This window comes from Phoca vitulina, unplaced genomic scaffold, assembly GCF_004348235.1.
Source record: "Phoca vitulina isolate PV1807 unplaced genomic scaffold, GSC_HSeal_1.0 scaffold70, whole genome shotgun sequence".
NCBI lineage: Eukaryota > Metazoa > Chordata > Mammalia > Carnivora > Phocidae > Phoca > Phoca vitulina.
This window is the reverse complement of record NW_022589773.1, coordinates 2,812,884-2,831,792: the sequence shown is the minus strand read 5'-3', so window position 1 is coordinate 2,831,792 and position 18,909 is coordinate 2,812,884. Positions and strand designations below refer to the sequence as shown.

At 41.3% G+C, this 18,909-nt stretch overlaps 1 long non-coding RNA gene across 1 annotated transcript; it reads left to right on the top strand.

The window, feature by feature from the left end:
* The first annotated feature begins 4,961 nt into the window (after window positions 1–4,961).
* Window positions 4,962–18,589, top strand: LOC116624793. Its single transcript, XR_004297951.1, has 3 exons — window positions 4,962–5,147; window positions 18,047–18,118; window positions 18,507–18,589. It is a non-coding gene; the product is annotated as an uncharacterized LOC116624793 (long non-coding RNA).
* Window positions 18,590–18,909: the final 320 nt, after the last annotated feature.

The window sequence follows — 18,909 nt, the reverse complement described above, 5'->3', positions numbered from 1 at the left end:
ATTTTTCCCCTATAGCCTATCCTATCCAGTTTGAACTTTTGCATGTTCACATCCCTCTGTTGTGCAATTACAAAAAAAACCCTTTAAAATAATGTAAAAAACAAACAAACAAAAAAGGAAACCAGCTACATACTAAAATATAATATAGGTAATGAGATTGTGGATAAATTTTACTTTCTTTGAGCTTTTGTTTCCAGTTTTCCTGCAATGGATATCTATTATGTTGTAAGCAGACAAAATCGTCTTCAGCTTGGTAACAGTTCACCTCTCCCTTTCTGAACACATAGGGAAGGGCTATGACAGACTGTGTTTGAATCTCTCTGATTTTCCCTTCTCATTCTTTCAACCATTAGCATCATTAGAGAATGTCTCAGATTTCCTCCCAGGACCATTCTTCCCTGCCCTGTGGCAGAGGTGCCTGGGTCAGGCTCTCTGGGACCGCTCCCAACACCCGGAATAAGGTGGGGCCGTGCTTAGCATCCGTTTCTAGAAACGCCTGTCAACTCCCCCCCCCCCCCCGCCGCAGGTTGTTAGGAGAATATGCTGAGCATTTTTCAAATTTGTCCTTTCTGTCGGCACAGCATTATGCAACCCCAAGTCTCCGTCTCCTGTGGATTTACCTGGATACCTGGAAATTTCTTTTTTCAAGGAAACATATTTTCTTCCAGCTGTGCCCTCCTGGGCAACTCCCATCTCCATTTGGTCTGGAGCTTTCGCAAGCTGCATTCCTGCCAGTCTCCCTTGGATGGGCTCAAAGTCTTATTTTCCCCTGAACGTGCCATATGGACTACTTGTGGATGATTTCCCACGGCCTGCTCACCTTTCGTTATATGTGCGACATGTGTTTTTGAGAGGTAAAGATTATTTCACAGAAATACTGAGGGCATCCCTTTCCCCTGGCCACCTTGCTTTATCCCCTCGATGGTATCTCTTAAGCATACAAGACGTCTCCAGAGGGAAGATTTCTCAATCAGTAACACACTTGCAAATCCCCTGGGGATCTTGTTGAAATGCAGATTTTGCTTCCTTAGGGCTGGGAGGGAGGTGGGTCTCAAGACTTGGCATTTCCATCAAGCTCCCAGGTGGGGCTCTCTTGCTCATTCTCTTTCTCTCAAATAAATAAATAAAATCTTAAAAAAAAAAAAAAGAAGATATCAGTCTGTTTAGATTATTCTGTCTCTTCTGAGGTCAATTTTGTTAAAAGTTTTTCCTGAAAAAAGCCTATTATACAGAGTTGAGCAAAATCGTCTCTTAGCATTTCTTTAATTTCCCAGCTTATGTGCCTGTTTCCTCTTATTTTGTGTGTTTGTAATTTTTTCCCTTATTTCCTTATCTTGTGACTTATCTGTTCTAGTCTTTTTCTCAAAGTCCTAGCTTTAAAATTTAACAATTAATTTTAGTATTTTTCTGTTTCAATGTACTTTTTATCTTTATGAATTCTTCCATTTTCTTTTGGCCTATATATATTTTTTTCAAAATATTTGAGCTAATCATTTCATTCTTGCCTATTGATGTCATTGTTTAAGGCTATGAACATTTTTTTCTGAGGAGATTTAGCCATATCTAATTGTTCTGACAAATTATGTTTAAATTATAAAACATTTTGGTTGGCATTCCCATTTTGTAATTTCTAGGAGGAAAAAATTTGTCATGTTGCTGTTAATTTTTAGTTTTACTGCATTATAATCAGAGACTATTATCTGTGTTATTTCACATTTTGGGATATATTGGTGTTTTTTCCTATGGTTTCAATTTTTATGGTCAATTGTTAAAGCTGCACTATAGGCACTAGGAAATAAGTTTTATTTTTATTTTCAGAGTACAGAATTTGAAATATAGCAATCTAATCATACTATTCACTTCCGTATGATTAGTTGTTTGTCCTTGATCTTCATCACCTGGCAGAGGTGAATTAAAGTCTCAAACTACATGTGCATTTCCTTTTTTCTTGGTGTCTTTCAACTTTTTTTTTTTTTAAATAATTGCTGATAATATTTGGAGGGTATACATAATTGTCATGGCAGCATTATGAAATGTCCCTTTATTACGATCTGAAGAGAAACCAGAGTATTATTGTCTTAATTTTGTAACCTGAATTCCACCTTTTCTAATTCTGAGTTTTTTGGTATCACCTTAAATTGGGCACTGGAGAAGAGTGCCTACTCACCTCACCTTAATCCCTGCTCACTGTTCATTTGTTCCTGCCCTTGTATTTGGTAACAAAACCAGGTTGGAAACTAGAAGAAAGGAACAAAAAACAAGATGATTCCTGAAAGTAAATTAAATTGAGTTAAAAATTTAATGAGAGTCTTGAAATATAAAGTCTGGGCAATACTGAAGAAGATAAATCCAAAGCCAATGACATAAAAATATGAGAGAAAAATATAAAAATTAAACAAATAGATCAGAAAATCTAATATCAGACTATTAGGAATTATAGAAGGTTTGGATATTTTTTGTTGTTGTTTTTAAAGCAGCAACAGGGGGGATGTGTTTATTAAATAAAGCATACCAGAAAATTTCTCAGACCTCAAAGATACATGTCTCCCTGTTAGAAAGGCCCAACAAGTACCTGCCCCAGTGAATGACAGAAGACTCAAACTCTGTAACATCATTGTGAAATATCAGCACACCAAGGATAAAAGCATGTAGGGCGGATGGGGGGGATGGGGAAGGAAAAATAAATTGTAAAGGAAGGAATGAGTGTCACAGTGGCATCAAATTCTTGACAGAACACTTTAAGCACAGACTGAGTGGAGCTTGTTTGCTCCTCCAAGATACTCTGCTCCATGCTGGCTGCCTGGTTGGCCTCATGGTGAACGACTGCATTATGTCTGAAAATAAATATACAATAGCATTAAATGAGATAAACATGACAGAGATAAATCCAAACCAGGTGGTCCCCAATTACAATTGCAATCAAGAGTCTGAAATACCCAGGGCAGGTAGAAAATGAGCAGCCATCCTTTGAATGAGGTGTCCATTTGTCCATTTGTTATATTGCACAATTTTCCTACAATATAAACTCTGCAGGAGTTCGGATCTGCTCTATCTGTTCATTAAGGCACCTGAGGCATCTGAAATATTATGTGGCATAAACAGGTCCTCCATAAAAATGTATTAAATAAATAAGTGAATGGACATTTATCTTTGAAGCTCATCACTTACCGTCCTATGAGGAAGGCAGATACCATGTGAAAAAACGTACATAGGTAGGTGGGAAGCAAGAGAATCCTAGCGTGGCATGAATCAGAATTGGTAAGGAGCACAGAGGGATTCAATCTTTTCAGGTATGTACTGAGAATTCGGATGCTCCCCTTTGGCCTAATTCATGGTACACACTTAGCTTTAATTAATAACAGAGACTTTGATAATCAAACATTTGGAAGCACAGAGCTATTTAATAATAACACAAAAATGCTTATTAGAAGTCCTAGTTTCTAACACATGCCCCCTTATTACTTTTAAGCTTGCTTTTGTGTTTTCCAACAGTTTAAAATACATGTTTCTTAGAGAAGTCGGCAGGCCTATTTTCAGAGTTGAAAGAAAAAATATTTTTGGCATTGATATAGTTTCTGTCTTATTTGGTGGTCTAGTTTTTCTTTTCTGGTATTTGTTTTTTCTCCTTATTTCTAATCCCTGTAATGAATGTAATCTCTTCCTATGTACATGCCCAATCCAGTGTTATGAACCCTGGAAGGTCTCAACTAAATACTTTTTAATTAACCCACTGCTGTTTCCATCCGTTTCATTCGGACAAAAACAGTCCTCCTGACTCTCGAGCAGATGCCTCAGGTACCCGACAGCACAGTGCTGGGAGAGACATCAGCAGACATGCCAAGAAGCTTGAAGGCTCCTCCCTTTGACCTTCGAAAATGTCCCAATTTAAAAAGTGCTCCCAGGGAGCCTGGGTGGCTCAGTCGTTAAGCGTCTGCCTTCGGCTCAGGTCATGATCCCAGGGCCCTGGGATCGAGCCCCACATTCGGGTCCCCGTTCAGTGGGAAGCCTGCTTCTCCCTCTCCCACTCCCCCTGCTTGTGTTCACTGTCTCGCTGTGTCCCTCTGTCAAATAAATAAAATCTTTAAAAATAAATAAATAAAATAAAATAAAATAAAAAGCACTTCCAGACACATCTCCTCCCCACCCCCTGGAAGAAGGAGCAAGGAAAGCTGTGTCATGTTTCTGCTTAAAACCTTGTTAATCTGATTTTCAATTTTTTTTTTTTAAAGTTTTCCTCTGCTAAATGTACCCGGTAAGTGCATGTGATTCACTTCAGGGACCAAGGCAGTTCTGCATCAGAAATAGGCCAATCCTGTGAGTGATTAGAAGTTTCCTACAGGACTAGTCCGTGCAAATTGGACTTAGCACAAGATCTGACTTCAAAGGACAAAATTGATGGTTAAGTGGAGAAAAATTATTCCCTTATGATTAAAAAGAAAATGGTCTATTTCGTGCAGACTAGCAGCATCGTTGTGATGCTAAAACTTTCTCCCGTCCTGTCTCTGCCTTCTGTGAGGAAGCAGGGAAAGAGAGAAACTAATGACAGCCTTAGAGCTCTCTCTCCCTGGGGAAGCTCTGGACCAGCGCTACTCTCAGTGAGGTCGGATGACGGGCTGCCATTCCTCACACTGCTGGTTACCTTTGACAAGACAGAGAACTTGCAAGGGAATATAAATCCATTCCATCACTAAGCGCACTTTTTGGTTCAGCTGAAATTGACAGTGAGAATTTCCTGAGGGAGCAGTGCGTGGATTCACATTCTGCCGTAGTTTCTCGTCTCAGTGGGACTGGGGTAACCCTGCCGCACTTCACTGCCGAGGTAAAACTGCTGAGCTGACTCCGGAAGAAGCGACGGAACTACTTCCGGTTGCGTACAGCCGCTACGGAACTACTTCCGGTTGCACAGTAGCAACACATTCGAAGCAGCCCGAGAGTAGCGTTTATTTTAGGGAGACAGAAATGGAACGTCGTGGAAGCCCAAGAGCTGAGATCATAGAGCCGAAAATACCGCAAGCGAGTGCCAGAGGCCAGTTCCAGCGCCCAAGTGCTCTAGCAAAGACAGCAGCCAGACTTGAGGATCTACTTCCCTGTACTATGAAATTAATAGGTTTTGCTTTTGCCTGCAGTTTCTTCTCCCTCCTGACCAGGTATGTCTTTTCCCGGACTTAATAAATCGAATCTAAAGACAGTATTTGAGGTCATTCTTGGCTCAATGAATGCACCAAAGGTAAAGAAAATCTGGACTCAGTAAGCCGTTGCATGGGGATGTGGGGAAATACAAAGCCTTAAGTAATGTTTTGGCAAAATCTTTTACCTTCCATTGGCGGTGATTCAAATGTATGTTTGATGAAGGTGTAGCACACAGTTACCATAAATAAGAGGAAGATGAATAACAGTGTTTAAAACAGACACAAAGTAATTGTCTGAGGGACAGATCTACCTTGCAATACCCTTTCTTTGGCCTACATGTTGTTTTTATACATACACACAAACACACATGTATGTACATATGTGTATATATGTGTATGTATCTATATTTGAATTAATTCAAGTATATCAACCCATAGCATGTATTGTTAACCCATATATATTGGTTTCCTGTGGCTGCTGTAACAAATCGCCATAAACTTGGCTTAAAACAACACACATTTATTCTCTTACAGTTCTGGAGGCCAGACATCCAAAATCAATTTCACTGGGCTAAAATCAAGATGTTGGCAAGGCTTCGCTTCCCCCAGAGGCTCTAGGGGAAGACTCGTCCCTCAAATGTTCTAGCTTCCAGGGGCTGCCAGCATTCCTTGACTTGTGGCCACATCACCCCAATCTCTGGTCACATTGCCTTTGCCCCTTCTGTGTGAAATCACTCTCTCCTCACTCATAAGGACATTTGTGATTGCATTTAGGGCCCTCCCAAATAATCCAGGATAATATCCCATCTCAAGGTCCTTAACTCATCACATTGGCAAAGACCTTTTTCCATATAAGGTAATATTTACAGGTTCCCAGGGTAATCCTGGAGACCTTTACTCAGTATGCCATGCCACATGAAAATTATTATTTGGCTGATTTTGATCTGTATAAGTGACTTTTATATGGTAAAATCTAATAGTTGCCAGCAGGTAAATCAGATTTCATATAAATACAGATCTCTCTCTCTCTCTCTTTTGTTTTAATGGGATGATCTGGATATGCTGGAGCCAAATCCTGAACAGAAACATGGCTGGATGTCAGTGGCATCTGCCCCGGTCAGGGCTCACTTATGAGCGCCAACTCACTGTTGCACTCATCTACAGTACTTACTTGGACTCTGAATGGATTTGAGTTTATTACCTATGACTTTAAATCTAGACAGAGTGGCAGCATTCACACACATACACACCACTACTACAATGGCTAGCTGCCCATTCTATAAGGCCCTGGCAGGCAACTTGCACACACAAATGATATACAAAATGGAAAGTAATAACACTCACTGATAATGAAAAGAAAATATAGTTTCAATTGCTTTCATTATGGTTCCTAAAACCTTCATGAAGGGGTATTCTTAGCTAGTTTGGGTTTGTTTGTGTTTGTTTTTGGCACCCAATCATAATAATGTTAAATTCTATTATTTTTTGAAATTGTGAATTATACCTTCCTAAAAATCTGTGGAGGACTAAATATATTTCATTATGAAGAATTAATATACTTTAAAAATGCATATTTTGCACCAATCACTAAAAAGTGAGTTGAGTTGAGGTTAGGTTGATGTTTTTATAGCTTTTTTTACTGAATCAAAGGAGGAGGGTGGGAGCAGAGATGTGTGGTTGGTACTCCTAGGTGAGTTGGTGTCTTTGAGAAAAGTAAAATTTTGTAAATTCCTTCTTTCTTTCTCCTTTCTCCTCCCTCTCCTTCCTGCTTTGCTTTTTCTCTTCTCATGTCTGAAACAAGTTTATTCCATGATTTTGGGGCAGGGGGGAGGAGTTAAGGGGGACGAAGGCTTGATGTTTTGAATTAAAGTATAATGATTGAGTTTGCGTAGTCAAAGCTCTGATGAGACAAGGTGAGCATCTCCTCCAACTCAAGATCCTGGGCAGAAAACTCAGCAGGTAAAGGTCCTGGCTATGATATAGTTAACTGTTTTCTCTTGATAACAATAATGTGGGTGTTAAGAGTCAAGTTTGTAGGTTCTTCTCCAGGGAAGACTAAGTGAAGAGTTAAAATGTACCATTTGTCAAAATCCTGATCATGAAAACATGTGGTTTTGTCTCCACCTTCTCCTCAATCACATCTTTAGTTAGTATCTTTTAATTTTTTTATTCATTAATTCAGCAGATATTTCATGAATATCTACACATGCTTGGCACTCTATAAGTTGATGGGAATATTTCTGTGGAAAGAGTAAACAAAATCCCTGAATCTTGAAGATCACACTCTAGTGGGAGGAGCAAATAACAATAAACCTAATAAATAGGGGAATGATCTCCGACAGTAGAAACTGGTAAGATACCTTGGGGACTAAAAGAAGTATAATAGGGAGCTAGGGGGCTAGGGAGTGAGTTGTGATTTTAAATGGGGTGGCAAGATGGGCCTCATTAAGAAGGAGACATTTGCTCAAAGACTTGGAGGAGGAGAGGGAGGGAACCACGTGGATAGGAAGAGTGTATCATGCAAAGAGGACAGCGGGGACAAAGGCCCGGAGGAGGGACACACCTGGTGTGTTCTGGGAGCATTTAGGAGGCCAGTGTGCCTGGAGTGAAAGAGGACTGGGAAAACAGTAGGATAGAAGATGAACAAGAGGGTCTTACAAACTATGAAGGGATTCTGATTTTTACGCTGAGATGGAATAATGCAGAGGGATTTTGAGCCAATGAGTATTATGATCTGATTTGTATTTTACAGGCTCACCCTGGCTCCTCTCTGGGGGTTAGATTATAATTAGTCCAGAGTGGCAGCAGAGGGATCAGAGAGGAGGCTTCTGCAAAGAGCCACACAAGAGAAGATAATGTCTACACTGGTAGTAGGAGTGGAGGTAGACATATTTTTGAAGGTAGAGTCACAAGAATGTCCTTACAAAGATAGTGTGCTGACTAGAACCAAGACCATCGAAATATGATCGTGCCCCAACTAAAGATAATGTAAGAAGGCGTCAGGGGAAGGACCGTGGCATAGAACAACAATAAAACTCCACAGCATGCCTAAAATGTAGTAAAAGGATCAAAACATAAGTTTAAAAAACTGAGAAAGTATGAAGCACGGTACTGAAGCTGCAGAACTCCTGTGCAGTGGCCTCATCGTTCGCAGGGTCTCCACCATGATGCACTATGTGACACTCTTTCTCATCTTCCCCCCAAATAAATAAAAGTTAGTGCCATCTGCTTTAGTAAATTTTTCTGAAAATTCCATAGAAAAACAGGAAACAGTATTGATATCACATGCAAAAATCAAGACATTTCTTAAGACACTTTTGTTCTTTCTCATTGATTAACAAGGTCGTCCACCCTCATACTGTGTCCTTGCCCCGACCCCCCCTGAGGGGATCTCTTTACTGTCCAAAGGAGTTAAATGCTGGCTCTCAGCTTCGAGTCCCTTCCACAACACACAAACCAACTAGTAGGCTCTCCCCTTGCTCCTTGGCTGCAGCCACCATCTGTGCTGTTGGTAAGCAAGCATGCCTGCAAGTTCTAATGCTCTGGTCTAAGCCCTTGTTGAAAATATTAGCCCAACAAATACAGATCTTTGCTTGGATTAGGGATGCTGCTGCCCCCCCCCAAATAATTTTTCTACACATTGTTACAAAAAGAAGTTTGCAATTCCTATCATAACCATAGAGCATCCAACACTTTGTGGGGTTTCTTTCAGAAACAGAGAAACACAGGAGCACAGAAGACTGCACACAGCTGGGGATGTTCTGGAGCCAGCTCATACAGGTTCACAGGAGCCATTTGTGTATGCCTTTCCCACCTTCCACATCCAGCAACTTCCTGTTAGAGCTTGAGATCAAGCGTGAGGGTAGTATTTCTACCATGAGAATTCTGTTCCTGCAAATCAAGGCTTTTAGTTTTTCCTATAGAATGGAAGTGCCATACACCACTGCAGACAGGTCTTACTAGAAGAGATGGTAGCAAAAATGATTAAAAACCTCACATTTAGTTGCCAACTTGGAACAAAGCAGATTGAGAAGTCTAAATTAAAAGTCTTCATAAAAATAGAATAGAAATCAAATATGAAAAATCTAGTGTTTTTTCTATTTAAATACAGAATGAAAATTGAACAATGTGGGACTTCTGGTACAGTAACGCATTCTTCCTTGATCCTCCCCCTTATAACTAAAAACTCTGGACATAATACAACAAACAAGGATACAAGGTTTCTGAAAGGTGGAGAGAAGAAGGCAGGTTTTCCAGGATCTTTGGGATTTCAGGAACAATGTGGTGGTGTATTCCCTGGGTTTCCATATTGCCTCCCATGTATGTCTGATAGGACACTGCAGAAGCCCCCAGCCCAGCATTTCCAACAGACATACATGAAAACATGCTCTCCCCAGCTAAAGGCCTGGGGAAAGGATAGCCTGTCAACAGAAAACCTTTTTGACAATACCCTCTACACTCTAGCCAAACACAAATGGAAAACATGCAGCTCTTTCTGAAGTTTCTAGTATGTTTTTCTTGCACGACCCCAGTTTTCACCGAAGCAGGTGTCGTGCTCTGATTTCCCCTGCCAGGTTGTGTCTGTGGGGCTGAGCATGAGGCTGATCTTCCATCCCTCACCTGGCAGAGGAAGTTAGTGACAATATGGTTGGACTACTGGGTAGTGTTGGGGGAACCAAGCAGGCAGGTGATCTTCCATCCCTGCTTGATGGAAGCAGGCAATGCTCTAAATCCCCCACCCAGATAGTGTTTATGGGGTCCAGTGAAGAGCAGAGCCTCCACCCTCACCCAGCAGCAATGGGATATGATGAGGAGGTGGTAGGCAGGAGTAGTCAGCATTTGGTTTCACCACCTTCCCTCTGGTATTCATTGAGGCAGTGTGAGACAGGGTCCTGCTCTTGCACTGTCTTGAGGGAAGCTGAGCATACTTACCTACACCTCAAGAGGAGGACTACTTGCTAAATAAGATTATATAGAATCCTGAGTGTCAAAATATAATATCCAAAATGTCCAGGATACAATAAAAAAAAAGTTACTAGTCATAGCAAGACCCAGAAAAATCACAAAGATGAATGAGAAAAGACATGTCAATGATGAGGTGAATCCAATGTTGGAATTATCTGAAAAGGATCTTAAAAAACTTATGGTAAAAATGCCTCAAAAAACAATTATAAATTATATTGAATTAATGAAAAAATAGAAAGTCTCAGTGAAGAAACAAGTTATAAAAACAAAAAAGAATCCAAGTCAGTTATAAAGCTGAGGAATAAAATAACTGAACAAGCCCAGGGATGAGTTTGTTATAGAGTGGAGAAGACAAAGGATAGAATCAGTGAACTTAAAGACAGATCAATAGAAGTATTTAATCTGAACATACAGAGAAAACAGACTGATAAAAAAGGGACAGAACCTCAGTTACCTGTAAGACAATAACAAAAGAGCTAGTGTTTGTCTTGTTGTAGTTCCCAAAGGAGAGAAAGAGCAGGGCTGAACAAGTTTTCAGAGAAATATGGTTGGAAACACCCCAAATTTGATGACACAAACCTACAGGTCTAAGAAGCTATGAGAATCACACATAATGATAAACCCAAAGAAGTTCACATCAAGATGCACCGAAATTAAATTTCTGAAAACTAAGATAAGGAAAAAAAAACTTGAAAGCAACCAGAGAGGAAGGACACATTACTTCTAGAAAAACGTGGATTTGAATGATAGCAGATTTCTCATCTGAAACAATAGAAAACAAAGTCTTACAGTAAACATCACAGTTAAATGCACTATTGAAAACTTTGCCCCTGACTGGGCGCCTGGGTGGCTCAGTCCTTAAGCGTCTGCCTTAGGCTCAGGTCATGATCCCAGGGTCCTGGGATCGAGCCCCACATCAGGCTCCCGGCTCGGTGGGAAGCCTGCTTCTCCTTCTCCCACTCCCCCTGCTTGTGTTCCCTCTCTCGCTGTGTCTCTCTCTGTCAAATAAATAAATAAAATCTTAAAAAAAAACCAAAAAACTTTGCCCCTGAGATTGGGAATGAGACAAAGATGTGGTTTCACAGCTTCTATTCAACTTATCCCAGAGATTCTAGCAAGTACAATAAAGTAAAAAAAAAAAAAAGAAGAAGAAGAAGAAATAAAATGCTTAATAATTGAGAATAAAAAATACTTATTTGAAGATATTGTGTACACAGAAAATTTGAAAGATCTACAAACAATTAATTGAGAATTGGGCTTAGCAAGATGACTGGATACAAGGTCAATATAAAAAAATCTATTTTATTTCCACATGCCAGAAACAAATAGAAAATTAAGTTCAAAAGAATCCCTATGCACTATTACAATCAATACTTGGATTTAGTAAGATAACAAACGAATAGATAATTATGACATAGAAAATTAAGAAAGCATGAAGATGCTTAGGAATACATGTAACAAAATTACTGAAGACTTCTACACTGGAAACTACAAAACATTATTGAGGGAAATTAAAGGAGATCTAAATAAACGGAAACATACGCCATGATCATGAATTGAAAGACTTAGTATTGTCAACATGCAACTATTTTCACCAAATTTATCAACAGATTGAATACAATCTTAATCAAAATCCCAGCAGGTTGTGTGTGTGTGTGTGTGTGTAAATTTAAAAAGCTGATTTAAATTTCTCATGTACATTATTAAAGGTTTTGAGAAATCCTGGAATAAAGTAATGTTTCACTTTTGCTTTTTTGAAAAAAAAAAAAAGCTGATTTAAAAGTGAAGATGGAAATGCAAAGGGACACAAATAATTGAGGTGCATTTGAAGAGGAGCAACAAATAAAGGTGGGGACCTTCACTATTAGACACCAAGACCACCAAAAAAATGACAGTAAATAAGAGAGTGTGATGCTGACTCAAGAATAGACACACTACGGGCACCTGCGTGGCTATCTGTTAAGCGTCTGCTTTCGGCTCAGATCATGATCCCAGAGTCCTGGGATCGAGCCCCACATCGGGCTCCCTGCTCAGTGGGGAGTCTGTTTCTCCCTCTGCCCCTCACCCTGCTCTCATGCTCTCTCTCACTCTCAACTAAATAAATAAAATCTTAAAAAAAAAAAAAGAATAGACAGACTGGCCAGTAGAACAGAAGAGAGAATTCATAAACAGGCTTGCACATAATACAGTCTCCTGACTTGTGACAGTAGCATTGCAGTACATTGAAGAAAGGACAATCTTTTTAATAAATGGTGTTGAGTCAACTGAATATCCACATGGAAAAAAAAAAACCTTGGCTTCTATTTCACCCACACACAAAGATCGATTCCAGATGGACTGCAGATGAAAATATGAATGGTACAACAATAAAGATTTTAGAAAAATGTCTTCATGAATATAGACAAAGTTTCCTTAAACATGGTACAAAAAGCACTGGTTGTCAAGGAAAAAAATTGATATTTTTTAATATTACTAATTTCTGTGTATGGAAATATACCATGAAAGGAACGGAAAGGCAAACTATGGAGTGGAGTTATATTATTTGCAATACATATATCCAATAAAGGATTCATGTGCATAATAGAATATATATTGTACATAATTTACGTGTGTTTGTATATTACATTAAAATACTATAAATTTTATATAACATATACATAAAGATATGATGTATAAATATTATGTGTAAATATAAATTCTACTAATCAATTAAAAAAAAACAAGAAAACCAATAGAAGAGGAACAAAAGACTTGAACAGACACTTCCGGAAGAAGGTATCAATATGGTGAATAAACCTATGCCCAGAGGTTCAACTCCATCAGCAGGGAAATGCAAAAATAAAACCACACTACATCACTTCAACACACCCACCAGAATGATTACAGTGAAAAAGGCAAAAAACATCTAGTGTCAGTGGGACAATCATTATCACTTGTGCGCTGCTGGTAGGAGCGTAAATTGGTAAACCACATTGGAAAACAGTGTGGCAGTATCTGCTAAATCTGAACATATGCATACCCTGGTTTCACATTTAGGTACATGCCCAACAGAAGGGCAAACATATGTTCACCATGAGCACCTATGAGATGTTCATAGAAGTACTCCTTGTAACAGCTCAATATTGGAAGCAACCAGAGTGTCCATCAAAAACTGGCTGACTGGGGAGACTGGGTGGCTGAGTCAGTTAAGCTTCTGACTCTTGATCTCAGCTCAGGTCTTGATCTCAGGGTTGTGAGTTCAAGCCCTGCTTTGGGCTCCATGCTGGGCATGAAGCTGGCTGACCTGAAGGACAGTCATGGTCACAAGCAGGAGTCCTACAGCAGAAACTGGCGGAGACCCTCTAGCAGGGGATCTCAGGGGCCTGAGGGTCTGGAGAGGTGAGGTCATTGGATGCCCTCAAGAGATGCCCCAGGCACTACTTCATTGCCTCCCCTATTCCCCCATGATGTCAGGTGAGACCACAGAAGGGACACAAAAAATTCTCTATTGCCTAAGCTTAAATCTAAGAAGCCCGACAATAACACTTAAGTGACTGAATTTCTTTGGAATACTTTAGATTAACCATTTCTTTTAAATTACTTTCTTGATTCTCACTTCTTTTAAAAAAATTGTGGTACAATATGCATAACATAATATTTATTTATCATCTTAACCATTTTAAAATACACAGCTCAGTGGCATTAAAAACATGTGTATTGTGCTACCATCATCATAAGGACTCTTGTCATCTTGCAAAACTGAAACTCTGTACTCATTAAACACTAAACCCCATTCTCTTCTCTCTCCAGGCCCCGGTGACTGCCATTCTCCTTTCTGTCCCCAAGAATTTCACTACTCTAGGGACCTCATATAAATCATCCAGTGTTTATGTATCTGGCTCATTTCATGAAGCATAATGTCATCAAGGTGCATTCATGTTGTAGCATGTGTCAGGATTTTCTTCCTTTTTAAGGCAGAATAATATTCTATTGTATGGGTATACCAAATTTTGTTTATTCATTCATCCGTTGATGGACACTTGGGTTTCTTCTGCCTTTTGGTTATTATAAACAATACTGATCTAAGCATGGGGTACAACTATCTCTTTGAGCTTCTGCTTTCGATTCTCTGGGCTGTCTATCTGAAAGTGAAACTGCTGGGTCAGATGACAATTTTATGTTTAATTTTTAAATTAATTATGGAGAAACCACATATTGTTTTCCATAGCAGCTGCACCGTATTACATGGAATGTTTTGGATAAGCTTGCAAGTGAAAAGGAAACCCAAGACAGAAGCAAAATTCAGTTGTAGGAAAACAAAAAAAATTACATTTATTTTCCACGCCAGTGTTTGTGGACTAAAGAAATGTGTACCTGCTGTAATGGTTTGAATGAAGAATTCTGCTTTTGACCTCCTGAAGTTTGAATTCAGTAACTTGCTCCTTATTTTTTTTTCTAGTTTGTAGATTGCCCAAAAAGATGATTTGCATGAATTTTTGCCTTTGTATTCTGCATCTCAATATCATAGAAGCATAGCCTTTCCCTTACTCTTCATGGGATGAGAAGTAAGCAGCAGCTTTAACTATGGAACAGTTTTTCCTCCAGATGTCATCCTCCTTGACATCTTTGTTGGATTGGATGTTGCGGGCCAGCCTCCTTTAAATTTTGTCAGTCCTTGGTTTCTATTCTTATTTTCCTTTCTATACCTCCGTCTGCTCTCTACCTCCTCCCGTTCCCAAAATGTCAACAAGGATATGCCCTTGGCCTTCCTCTCTGCTTGGCGGTATCTCTGAGCTCTGTGGCCTGTGATCTGGGGGAACCCTAGGAAAGCAGAGCAGAGGCAGAAGCCTCTTGACATTGACATAGCTCTCTGTGGCCAAGTTCATGGTGCGGCTGAGTGAGCGGGAAAGCCAGGGCCAAGATGACTCAGAGGTTCCTGCCTGGGCAGTTGGATTGTTTCATCATTTGTGAGGAAAAGCAGAAGGAAGGATAGACTCCAGGAGGGAGGTAATAACTTCAGTTTGGGACGTGTTGAGTTTGAGTTGCCTGCAGGACATTCATGTGGCATGCGCGGCTGTCTTATCTCCCACATCGACCCCCATTGCCGTCTCTCCTGCCAGTGCCCTCTTCATGGTCACCTGGCCCAGCCAAACAGCTTCCAACAGGCCTCTCTGTCTCCTGGTTTCTACTTTCCCTTCCAAAGCATCCTGTGCTGCTGGATTAATCTTCCTCGAGCACGACCACAATCCTATCCAGTGCCGTCCTGGTCGTACGTCCCGCAGTACACGCTACCACACGGTCACATCACATACTACCCCATACCACGTGTCATACAATACACACCACCACAGTCACATCACAGGCTACCCTAGACCATGTGTCGCACGATGCACACTACACACGTTCACATCATCTACTCTAATCACATACTACGTGCCAGAGTATACCCCATCATATCACATGCTGTCATATGTCACACCGCTTGCTACACACTACCACACAGTCACATGCCGTGCTTCCTTACATCACACCACTTCCCAGAGTGCATACTATCACATAATCATATCACCTGTAAACATGTAAGCCCTCCACAACCTCGAAGACACGGCCTGTCCTCCTATATTAAGCATAAATTTCCTACTCTGGAATTCCGTATAAGTTTGGATGTTTTTTTGGTTGAAAGACACAAATCTTGACTTCAAATGTCTTAAGCAACAAGGCTACTTAATATTTGTTATGCCCGGTTAGGTGGATAGCATTAACTCCAGCTTAGAGAAGAGGAAACGGAGACCCCAAATTCTTAACTGACTCACCCAGCACAAAACAGCTAATGCATGTTAGAATTGAGAATTAGCCCCACCTTCTCTGTTCCCCAAGCCCCTACTCTATGCTCTCCTTACACAGCCTGATTAGAGTTTGCCTTTGCGTATCCATTCCTTTTTCTAAGATGTTAGCATGAAGGAGATGTTGGTGGGATGTCAGGATGAACATTTTTTCAATTTTGTGCCAGTGAATTGAAAAGTCCTTTTGGAGTATCTGCTGTGTCCCAGCACAGTGGGCAACATTAAAAATTGCTTGGCCTAGTTCTTGCCCTCAAGGAGCATCCAACCTGGTAAAACAAAGAAGGCACAAAAGCACAGGTAACCTTCAGAGATCAATAAAGAGGGTCGAGTGTGTAATTGCACAGAGCAGAAGAGAAGCTGATGGCCTCCTGCCTGGGCCTTGTAAGTGGGTAGGGTTTTCCTAAAGCAAGTGAGGGGAGTATTCCAGGTGAAAGTAACAGTGTGAATAAGGGCACAGCAGCAGGAATTCTTGAAGGATTAGTGGTCCTGAAGTAAGAAATCCCCCCAGTCTGTTCCCTTTTCTGTGTACCTGCCACCTCTCCTTTCTGCTCTAAGGGAAGAAGAAGGAGTGGCTCAGGCTGCATCCCCCACTCCCATCCTGGAGACTTTCTCTGCTCAGTCTACCTCCTGTTTCCTCTATAGTCACAATCTCTTCCTCCCAATGAACTCCTTCCCAATGGCATCTACACATGGTTAAAAAAGAAATGCTTCTGCAAACACATCTGTTTCCATCTCTCTTCTCTTCACCGCTTGCTTTCTTAGGAGAGATCTGTGCACTGTGTTCGATTCCTCATTCCTCCTTCCTGGTCACCATGGTCTGCATCCCCATTATGCCTCTTCATGTTTGAACCATGATCCCCAAAGGCGTCCTTACTGCTAAACATTGCTAAATGGCAATGACCATTTCCAGTCATTTATGCCCTTGATCAAGCAGCAGCATCTGGCACTGGTGCTCCCCTTGGGGGCTTCTCTGACCCCACCAACCCCTAATTTACCTCTGTTGTCACTCACCCAGATGTCATTGGAAAGGTCCTCTCTCTCTGCCCTGCCTCCACCCCTTAAATGCAGGTGTTCCACATTGTGCTGACCTTGACTCGCATATACTGTCACCATGCACTCTGTCTCAGTATAGCCTCCTCCTGCCTTGACCTTGATTGCCATGAGTTCCAGTTTTATGTCCATGGGCCAGAGCCTTCTCCTGAGCTACAGACCCTAAAGGACATATCACAGTGATGTCCCCAAGAACCTCAAAGTCAACATATCCAAAACCAAACTCATTGTCTCCGTCCTCCTACCCCTTTGTCCACCACTCTACCTATTAGTCCTACCTCCATAAACTTCTACCCACCCAGAACCAGAAACCTGGGCCTCACCCTCAATATCTCCTACTTCTCACCCTGCCATGGCCAACCTCTCATGGATTCTGAGTGTCAAACACACATCTGTCCAACCCCTCTCACCATCCCACCTATACCCATTCTACTAAGCCCACCATGTCTCCCTTACCTGGGTAACTGGTGCAGCCTCCTAACAGAGCTCCCCGCGTCCAACCTTCCTCCCTTACGGGTTGATCTTAGCATGGTAGGCCAAACTAACTCCCTAAAATTCAAATGTGGCCATGCCACCCCCTTCCTCAAAACTTTTCAATGGACCTTAGGCTATTGCTTGTCACTTTGGGTGATCTGGATCATCTCTCCTACCTCACCTGTCACCATATTCCCCTCACCCTCTGAGCCCTGTCCATCTGGAACTTCTTCTGTTTCTTCAAATGTGCCATTCTCTCTTCTGCCTCTGGGTTTTTGTAGATGCTGTTCCCCTTTGCCTGCAACACTCGCAGCTCTGCTTCTCAAGGACTTTCCTTGATATCAGAGACCAGGAGAGATGCTCTCCTGACTTGACTTCTCCATAGCATCCTCTCCTTCCCTCTCATGGTATGTATCTTATTATTGTGTACCTGTCTCATTCAGGCTGGACCATGAGCAATGTGAAGAAAAGGACTGTGACTAACTCATTGGTTGCTGAGTCCCTTGGGTCTAGCACTGTGCCTGGCACACAGCCGGCACTCAACTTTCTGTTAAATAAAGAAAACAATAGTACGGAATGACTTTGGAAATTTCACTTTCTTTCTAGGTGAGTGGACAGAAAAAAGAACCAAAGACGGTTAGCTGACAGAAAAATAGGAAGATGCAACCAAGAGAAGATGTAAGTATGAAGAAACAGCTAGGCTTGGAGTTCTGGCTTAGAATTGGAAAGTTTCCAACAGTGTCAGAGAATTTGCAGAAAGTTTGGGCTGAAAAGGCCATCAGCTGTCAGCGCTGCTCAATCCCTCACTTCACAGATGAGGAAATGGACATGTAACTTGTCTTAATCTGCAGTGGAACTAATCGAGAACAAAACTCTTTGGTGCTAGGTGGTGGTTATATGCCATGAAGCCACACGGCTTCTCAGGACTTCATGGCTCCTCCTACAGCTGTGGCTAGCATACTGGCTCCAGTTCCAGACGGGAAGTTGGCCCGGACACAAAGCAGCCACATCTGCGCTGTGGTTCCCACAGCCTCTGCCACTGACTGCATCTCATTTCCTTCCGCAGACCTGCCCCGAAACCCGAGTACCTAGGAGACTGCTCTACTCTGAAGAAGGCTTCATGCAGCCCAGGTAAAATAAATTAAACCCCCTCCCGATTTTCTGTCATCTTTTGCCATAATGACAACTTGCTCGTCTGTCAGACTTGGGAGTCTCCCATCTTTTTGTGCCAGAGGCTAACACCAATCGTTCCTCCCCTAATCTAGTGCTGCTGCTAGAGTTAAAAAAAAAAGTTCTTCTTTTTTTCTTTCTTAACATATATTGCATTATTTGTTTCAGAGGTACAGATCTGGGATTCAACAGTCTTGCACAATTCACAGCACTTACCAGAACACATACCCTCCCCAGTGTCCATCACCCAGTCACCCCATCCCTCCCACCCCACCCCCCACTCCAGCAACCCTCAGTTT